The sequence below is a fragment of the Daucus carota genome, chromosome 5 (assembly GCF_001625215.2).
Source record: "Daucus carota subsp. sativus chromosome 5, DH1 v3.0, whole genome shotgun sequence".
In the NCBI taxonomy this organism is placed as follows: domain Eukaryota; kingdom Viridiplantae; phylum Streptophyta; class Magnoliopsida; order Apiales; family Apiaceae; genus Daucus; species Daucus carota.
Window position 1 is genome coordinate 16,923,636 of NC_030385.2, and position 8,942 is coordinate 16,932,577.

At 38.6% G+C, this 8,942-nt stretch overlaps 1 long non-coding RNA gene across 1 annotated transcript; it reads left to right on the plus strand.

Annotated features, from left to right (window-relative positions):
- The first annotated feature begins 6,249 nt into the window (after positions 1-6,249).
- LOC108220939 (uncharacterized) lies at positions 6,250-8,942 on the plus strand. Its single transcript, XR_001806823.2, has 3 exons — positions 6,250-6,477; positions 7,689-7,978; positions 8,635-8,942. It is a non-coding gene; the product is annotated as an uncharacterized LOC108220939 (long non-coding RNA).

The window sequence follows — 8,942 nt, forward strand, 5'->3', positions numbered from 1 at the left end:
GCCTGATTGGATGGTTATTAATTGTTTCTATAATGGCTTGGGCCCTCAATCGAGGCCAATGCTCTATGCAGCATCAGGTGGAGCTCTATGGGCTAAGAGCTATGATGAGGCCTATGAGTTGATCGAGATGATGGTTGCGAATGAATATCAGAATCCTACTCAGCGTCTTCAGCAGGGCAAAGCAGCAGGTATTCTGGATGTTGATGCTACTACAGCCATATCTGCTCAGCTTAAAGCTCTCACTATGAAGGTGGATTCTTTGGCAAATTTGGGAATTCCGCAGCCACCTGCAGTTTGTGAGCTTTGTGCGAGTACGCATGCCACTGATCAGTGTGCCATATCTAGCGAGTCAGCTCAGTTTGTGAGCAATTTTCAGAGATCTCAGCAGCCAGCTCCGGCTACTTATCACCCGAATAATCAGAATCATCCAAATTTCAGCTGGAGCAACAATCAGAATTTCATGCCTCAGCCGCAACAGCAGTTTCAGCAGCAAGGAGCTAGACCTTTCAACTCTTCTGGTTTTCAACAACAGTTTGCACCGAAGCAGCAATTCCATCCACCGGGATTCCAGCGACAAAATCATGGGGTGGCTGGACAGTCTTCCAACGAAAGATCTGAATGGGCAGAGATGAAATTAATGATTAAAAGCCAAGCGGTGTCAATCAAAACTTTGGAAAATCAGATTGGGCAAATTGCTAACGCGTTGATTAACAGACCACAGGGAAATCTTCCTAGTGATACCGAGGCCAATCCGGGGAAGAAAGAGGTGAAAGAACAGGTACAGGTAGTCACTTTAAGGTCCGGAAAGGTTACGAAGGATAAAGATTCAGCAACAGAGCATGATAAGGATGAGAGTGAACAACAGGATGAAACACCCGTACTCTCATCTAAGTCTGATGGTGGAAAAACTGTTGTTGACGCTGACAAGAAAGAAATCAACGAGGAGGAAAGCAAGGAATCAGCTGAGAAGTCTAGTCCGAAATCTGATAATGGGGTCAAGCAAGTATATCCACCTCCCCCTTTTCCAAAGAGACTTCAGAAGCATAAGCTTGACAAACAATTCGCTAAATTTCTAGAGGTTTTCAGGAAATTACAAATCAACATACCTTTTGCGGAAGCTCTAGAACAAATGCCAAGTTATGCTAAATTCATGAAAGATATTCTATCTCGGAAACTCAAACTAGAGGAATTGGAGACTGTGGCTTTGACCGAGGAGTGCAGTGCAGTGCTGCCGCAGAAATTGCCTCCGAAGCTAAAAGATCCGGGAAGTTTCACAATCCCTTGTACTATTGGCAAGTTATCTTTCAACAAGTGTTTGTGTGACTTGGGAGCTAGTATAAATCTGATGCCATTGTCTGTCTTCAAGAAACTTGGTCTGCCGGAGCCTAAACTTACGAACATGTCATTACAACTGGCTGATCGTTCGATCACTTATCCACGAGGTGTAGTGGAGGATGTCTTGGTTAAAGTGGATAAGGTAATCTTCCCTGCTGATTTTGTCATCCTTGACTTCGAGGAGGATAAGAATATTCCCATTATCTTGGGAAGGCCATTCTTAGCTACAGGCCAAACTTTGATCGATGTGCAAAAAGGAGAGCTTACAATGAGAGTTCAAGATCAGAGTGTCACTTTTAAGGTGTTCAATGCAATGAAATTTCCAACCGACAAAGAAGAATGCTTTAAGGTGGAGCCACTAGAAGTTGTATCAAATTCCGAGATTGGGCAACAACTAAGGCCAGGTACCTTAGAGAGAGTCTTAACAGGGGATTCTGATTTCGAAGATGAAGGAGTAGCAGAGCTTAAAAATTCTCAAGAGCATCTTAAACTATCTATTGAAGAAGCTCCTGAAATCGAACTCAAACTACCACCGGATTACTTGAGTGATGTGTTGTTTAAGAGGTTGACTCAGCGTATAGATGTCATGCATGACATTCATCGCCGTTTTGTAGAGGATTTGACTCAATCTATTGGGAGTGCTTTTCGATCCATTGGTGTTGAGGTTGATTGGCCAGTGTTTGGAGATGGCATGGTGTATCGACCTCCTGATCCTCCACCCGAGTAGGGTGATCCTCCCGACTTCTAGGTACATTCATTCCTTAGTACACCTTCAATGGGGACATTGAATATTTTAAGTTTGAGGGTGGTAATCTAAGGATTAGTAGAAGTAGTGTGTGTCATATAGGTTGCATGATGCATGTAGTTTAGTATAGTTTCATATTGTTTTCATATTAGTTCGTGTTTAGTATATATGCTTTTATTTAGTATGTGTAAGTAGTTTCATATAGTTGCATTTGCATGAATCTTGAAGTTGTTTTCCAAGTTGATTTCCTATGATGAGCTTATGTGCATAATTTCTTGGCTAGTAGTCTTGATCGCATGTGATGCCTTGTTCATGGAAATTGCTTGTGTAGAAATTGTATTACACTTATGCTCTAGAGATAAGACGTAGACTAACTTATTTCTTGAGTCCTTGCGTTGAGTCGGGTGTAGAATTTGGATTATTCCCTTTTTGAACTTAGAGTTTGTAAATCTTAAGTTTGGGGGAGTTAAGGGATGAATATACCTTTCTCAAAAAAAAGAGAGAATAAAAAGAAAAAAAAAGGGAAAAAAAAGAATAAAGAGAATCAGGTACTCCTTTGAGATCATTGGGTAATATGCAATGTCATGTGAAAGGGACGACCCATGTACTTGTGCTGGTATTAAGTGCAAATGTATTAGAAGAAGCAAATTCTTGGTGACTTTTCACAACCCTTTGATTACTGGAGAAATACTTGATTTAAAAAAAAAAAAGAGAATAAGCAAAGTCGAATGGCGGTCGTGACTCACTTACACTGCGAAGCGTCCCAACCTTAGACTTAGCAAGAAAAAAAAACAAAATAAAAATAAATAGAAAAAATAGGAGAGGCATAGGATTTCTTTAGTGACTCTAAACCGTAGTTGACTCTTAGTAAAGAAGTGTTTAACCCTTATCCTTATAAGCGGCTCATAGTGAGGACTCTGTTGAAGTTTGATAGTTTTTGTTTTGTTTCACTAGAGAGCATGCTTAGCACACACGATGCACTTTACACTTGTAATGGAAGAGAACAAGGCTAATATGTGAAGGAGATGAATGCCGAGAATGTTGCGTATTCTGAGGTTTATATGTTAACAAGGATTACACCTCATGATTCGAGTAGACGTAGGCATTTAGTTGCATTCATGCATTGTATTAGTAGTATTTGTGTGTGTGTCTATGCTTGAGGACAAGTATCAGTTTAAGTTTGGGGGTGTGATAAGTGGATTTTATATCCACTTGGAATGCCTTCGTTTCGACTTAAATTGATGATTTGGCCTCAAGTATGTGGTATTTTTGATGTGTTTTTATGTTGACATGTGCAGAGAACCTAGATGGAGGGAGTATGGACTTTTCCAAGCTTATACGGTGGATTGGAAGTCGAGAAATGAAGCGAAAAGAAAGAAAATCACGAGCGCCCTAGAGCGCCCTGGTAGCGCCCGGGGTCTGCCCATGTAGCGCCCGCGCCAGGTGCGGCGCACCCGCGCCCTGGGAGCGCCCGTGTCTGTCCCGCGCCCTGGAGCGCCGCGCCCGCGCCCTGGGTGCGCCCTGGTAGCGCGCCCGCGCTACCCCGATTGTGGAAAGTTTCGTTTTTTAGGCCCGTTTGGATTAGCTGCTGGCCCGGTCAACTTAGGGCACTTAAATATGAATTATTCAAGGAAGAAAAAGTCCTAATCAAGTAGAGAGAGCACAAGACGGCTACGAGGGAGAAGATCTAGTTTCATAGTTTTCTTTTGTCTTCTTCTAATTAGGCGATACTTTTGGATGCTCGTCTTCGGATTTGTTTTCTCAACTTTGATTCTTGCACTCTTATCTTATTTTAGACTTATTCCTATCATGTTTACATTCGAACCCATGATGATGAGTGGTTCGATTATGAACTAATCATTGTCATGGGATTCTAGCGGATTTATATATATATGGATTTCAGTAGTTAATTTGCCTTAAATTATTGTGTGATGGTTTGATTCCCTCGTATTGGTTGTGCTTATTCGTCTTGGATGCGTAGCTAACATCTTAGATTGTTTGTTAATCTTTATTGAAGCGACAGTGGATATATGGATTTAGAACTTGCCATGCGAGCATAGGTCTCTTGTTCGATAAGATGACTTGTGATGTGATTTTACCCATCTTGCATCGGCTTATGTAATCTTGATAGATAATTTGCTCTTCAACCATTATGTTTTCAAATTCTATAGACATATAGGGTCTAAGCATAATTGGTGTCTGTTCTCCTTCTATCTTAATTGTGGATGTGAAACAGTATGGTGCACGTATAACGACAGTTAGCGTGTATCAATCTCGTGTTATCTGATTAGTCGTCAACCATCACATATCGATAAGGCATAACTCGGAATGAAGTATATAATGAAGTTAGAATCCCATGTTTTATTCGCATAAGTAATTCGATTTTAAATTCTCTTAGTTATAATTCGACTTTAATTAGTTAATTTAGTTAATCAAACCCCGATTGTTATTTGTCCGAGCATTGAATAATAGCCATACATTGTTGCATAAGTGCATATTCTTAAATACACCAGTCTCTGTGGGAACGAACTTAATTTTATTCTATATTACTTGTGACCACGTACGCTTGCGTGATTTTGTGCGAACACCTATGGGGTAGCCTACAAACAGCTTTACTTCTGTACGAGATTCTAGCTTAGTCGCGTTCTTGTTCAGCACATGTGCTGGACAACCCCATATCCGAATATGTCTTAGACTCGGTTTGTCCCCGGTCCACAATTCTAAGGGGGTTTTAGGAACCGACTTAGAAGGTACTAAGTTCAGAAGATAAGCTGCTGTTTCTAAGGCATGTCCCCAAAAAGACTTGGGTAAATCCGAATAACTCATCAATGATCTAACACTCTCTAAAAGAGTCCGGTTCCTTCTCTCTGCTACACCGTTCTGCTGGGGTGTGCCTGGTGCAGTCAACTGGGATTCTATCCCATTTTTTGATAAATATTCCCTGAATTCTCCAAGCAAGTATTCGCCACCACAATCTGATCGTAGTGACTTGATACTTTTACTATGTCGCTTCTCTGTTTTAGCTTTGTACTCTTTGAATTTATCAAAGCACTCAGACTTACGGCGCAACAAATAAACGTCCCCATATCTAGAATAATCGTCAATGAAAGTGACGAAATACTCATAACCAACTCTTGCTTGGATATTCATGGGTCCACATAAATCAGAGTGACCCAATTCTAACACTTCTTTGGCTCTATTCCCCTTTGCCTTGAAAGGCCTAGTGGTCATTTTACCTTCCAAGCAGGATTCACAAACTGGAAATGGCTCCACTGCCAATGAGCCTAAAGGCCCGTCTACTACCAGTCTTTGAATCCTCCTCAAGTTAATATGACCTAATCTCAAGTGCCAAAGATATGTTTGGTTCAAACTAGAAGGTTCCTTTCTTTTAGTAGAGGTAGAAGATGTGTTGTTCAATACCCTATGTTGTAGTTGCAGTGCAGGTTGACTAGGATTAATTATATACAAATTGTCTTGCAATGTACCAGAACATATAATCTGTTTATTCATCAAAATAGAAACATTACGATCCAAACAAACATTATAACCATCCAAAGCAAGTTTAGAAACCGAAATCAAATTCCTTCTAAAAAAAGGTACATAAAGACAATTGTTCAAAACCAAAATCCTATCAGAACCAAAAGATAAATGAATAACTCCTACTACAACTACTGCTACTTTCGTAGCATCTCCCATGAACACGTATATCTCACCATCTCTAAGCATTCTGGATTGTTGGAACCCCTGCATAGAGTTACAAACATGATTAGTGGCTCCAGTATCTACACACCAAGTGCTCGTAGATATAGCCGCTATAAATATTTCTGTAACTAGCACTACCAGAAAAACTGTAATAGACATCACCCTTTTAACATCGCTCCCTGATGCAACCGATGTTAAAAGATTTTATGACATCACGTTTTATAATAACGATGTCTTTGTGGTGTTCAAACATCACTTTCTGGGTCAATCGATGTCTTAACTACATTTTAAAAAAAAAATATGCGTGTCCCCAATTGTTTCCCACCGGTTACCAAATAATTCCCCCGCCTTTCGAAATTTTTCCCAACCTTCAAATCTTTTCGGCAGAAATAAAAAACAACAAAAACAAAAATCCCAACAAACAAATATAAACACACCCACAGAACTCTCTCCCTTCGACTTTCTCAAACTCAAACTCACGTCCATCTCTCTCAACTCTCTCAAATAGTATGAACCCTAATTCCTCTCTACACTCCACAACTCGGTCTCTCCGCAGCTTTCAATCTCTACAAGCTCAGCCTCATCTCTCCAAACCTCAGTCTCTCTTCAACGAAGCTTATCAAAATCAAAACTACCCTCTCGCTCCCAAGGTTAAAGCTGCTATCTTGGTGTACAAAGGTCGAAAGCTCAGTTATGTAAGCTTCTCAGTCTCTCTCTACAAATTTCATCTACATTAATTTTTTATAGATTTTAATTTAGGGTTTCAATTTGGGGGTTCAGATTTGGGGGGTTTTATTTGGAAGGCGTTGAGTCTGTTTAAGAGGATGCAAGATGGTAATGTTGAGATGGATAAGGTTACATTACTTCCTGCTTAATACGAGACCTCACAAACTTGGATTGGGTTCAAATTTGGATTTTATGATTTTGATGGTGAAATTTGGGTTATGATTTTATAGTTAAAATCCAAAAGATTGAATTTTTTTTAGTCCTAACTTCCAAATTAGTTGCTGTGTATTGGTTTTTTCTTGTGGAAAGGCAAGAATTTTCTGGAGTTTTGGCTTATGACCAGGAACTATAATGTGAAACTCGAAGAGGGACACCAGGCTCGAACCTTCTATGCTTGTACCAAGAGTATATGGTGGTATCTGTAAGGCTAGAATGTTAAGGATTACAAGAGTGTGAATTAATGATATTGAACATCATTACAGAAATATATTCTGTTAATGAAAATATTAAAAGATTAGGAAGCAATTCTTCGTGAGTATCGGGTATATGCAGTGATTTAATTATTTAATGCATTACTACTAGGCACTAGCAATGTCCATTTTACAAATTACAATGCTCAGTAATTGTCAATAAAAGATCAGATAATAAACTTAAGTCCAGGAGTAGTATCGTGTTTAATATGTGGATATGAAAATTGTTAGTCTCGAACCAAATGCTTGATTTTAATTTTTAAAGTGTGATTACCTCTGTTGGGTTAAATCCCTTTAGTTGCATAAATATATCCAACTTGTTTCTTTTTTTAAAGAGCATATTAATAAGAGGCCACAAATTCTATTTATCAATGATGTTTTCTGTGCATGTGTGGTCTTGTATTAAGCAATTAGTAAACTGCGGATATGTGAGGATTGTCACTTATTTATGTGTGGTCCAATTATAGGTCGGGCGATTCTCTCGGGTATGTACCTTGGCCTCATTTTCCTATAAGGCCCTGGAGATGCTGCATCTTGTTATGATAACTATGAGATATTACTCGGTTATATGTTTAGATGTTCAATCCAGTGTATCAGAATATATATAGTTATATACTTCACAACTTCAAATAACATTTAACTATGAGATATGACTTTGTTATATGTTTATCATGTCATAATGACACTGTGCAATTTGTTTAATATTGTAGATATATTATGGGTTGAGGCTGATGACACTAGCGATCATATCGTTCCATTTCCTCGTGGATGTGAAGAACTACCTGCAGATGTGCCGAAGATCTTACTAAGAAGCCAAAAAATAAAGAGATTGCCAATGGGAAAATGTCAAAGCAGAAGAAGCATGTTTCCTCGAGTGAGTTAGACGGGGTTAAACAAGAGATATCTTTCGAATGTTATAATAATAAATTTCTTTCAGCTGCCGGAGACAGTGTAGACTCATGGAACAAATCCTTGGCCAAGGCTTCCAAGAATTCGAGGGGTACTATAGCTTGCTATTTTTTTCTACCTGCTCTGCTGTTCTTATTGAATTGTGGCTATGACAATAATACATAATTTTTATATATGTATAGGTTTCTTAGAACAAAATAAAGTAGCACCCCCAAGTAGCTTAAACAGAAGTTAAACTATAAATGCAGACTTCTTGACTAATTAAAAAGATGCCTGCAACATATTATATTATGAGAAGCTTGTGATTAACTTGTTATAATAGTTCATATCTAACTTTCTTGTCTATTGACTAGTTCAAAGGTAGTAGTGGAGCTTTTGTATATTTTTTATTTATTTTATGGCCAGGTAAAACAGGAACTTTTTTGTAATTTTTGGACCTTGGGAAAGGAGACTTTACAAAATTATAGCAGTTTATTGTTTAGCTAGGCATTAGGCATTAGATAGTGAAGGGCGTCTTGTGACGGCAGAGTTTGATTCTTTATATCTGCTATGTAGTTATGTTCCAAATTCAGGAGATGGTCTAAGAAGATTGGTGAGAGGCATGGAAATATTAGTGACCAATTAATCTTGTATTATGTATTCAGTGACAATTTACATATCATTTAATTTTTCTCTCAAATGTGCATGTGAACATTGGCAGATTTTGCCTAGTTGAGGGGCTGATGACAATTGTCAATTCAATCACAGGTGAAGCTGTTTACTTGTACTCTATCTATTAGTTCAGTCAAATCATAAACTTCAGCACGGTGGTGGAGAAGCATCTGAAGCTGATTTTTTTGAGGTTTACAACGTGGTTCTGTATCTTGGCATAGTTGGCATAATTGTGTATGTTTTGATTTCATGTTGTCGGATATTTTGGCTAGTGTACAATTAGAATTAGAAAAGATGGATGAATATTTCTTGTAATTGATGTTTGGATTAGATGAAAATGTTGTACTTTTTGATGTTTGGATATTGGTTGGCTGGATATGTATATAATTGATATTATGCAGTAA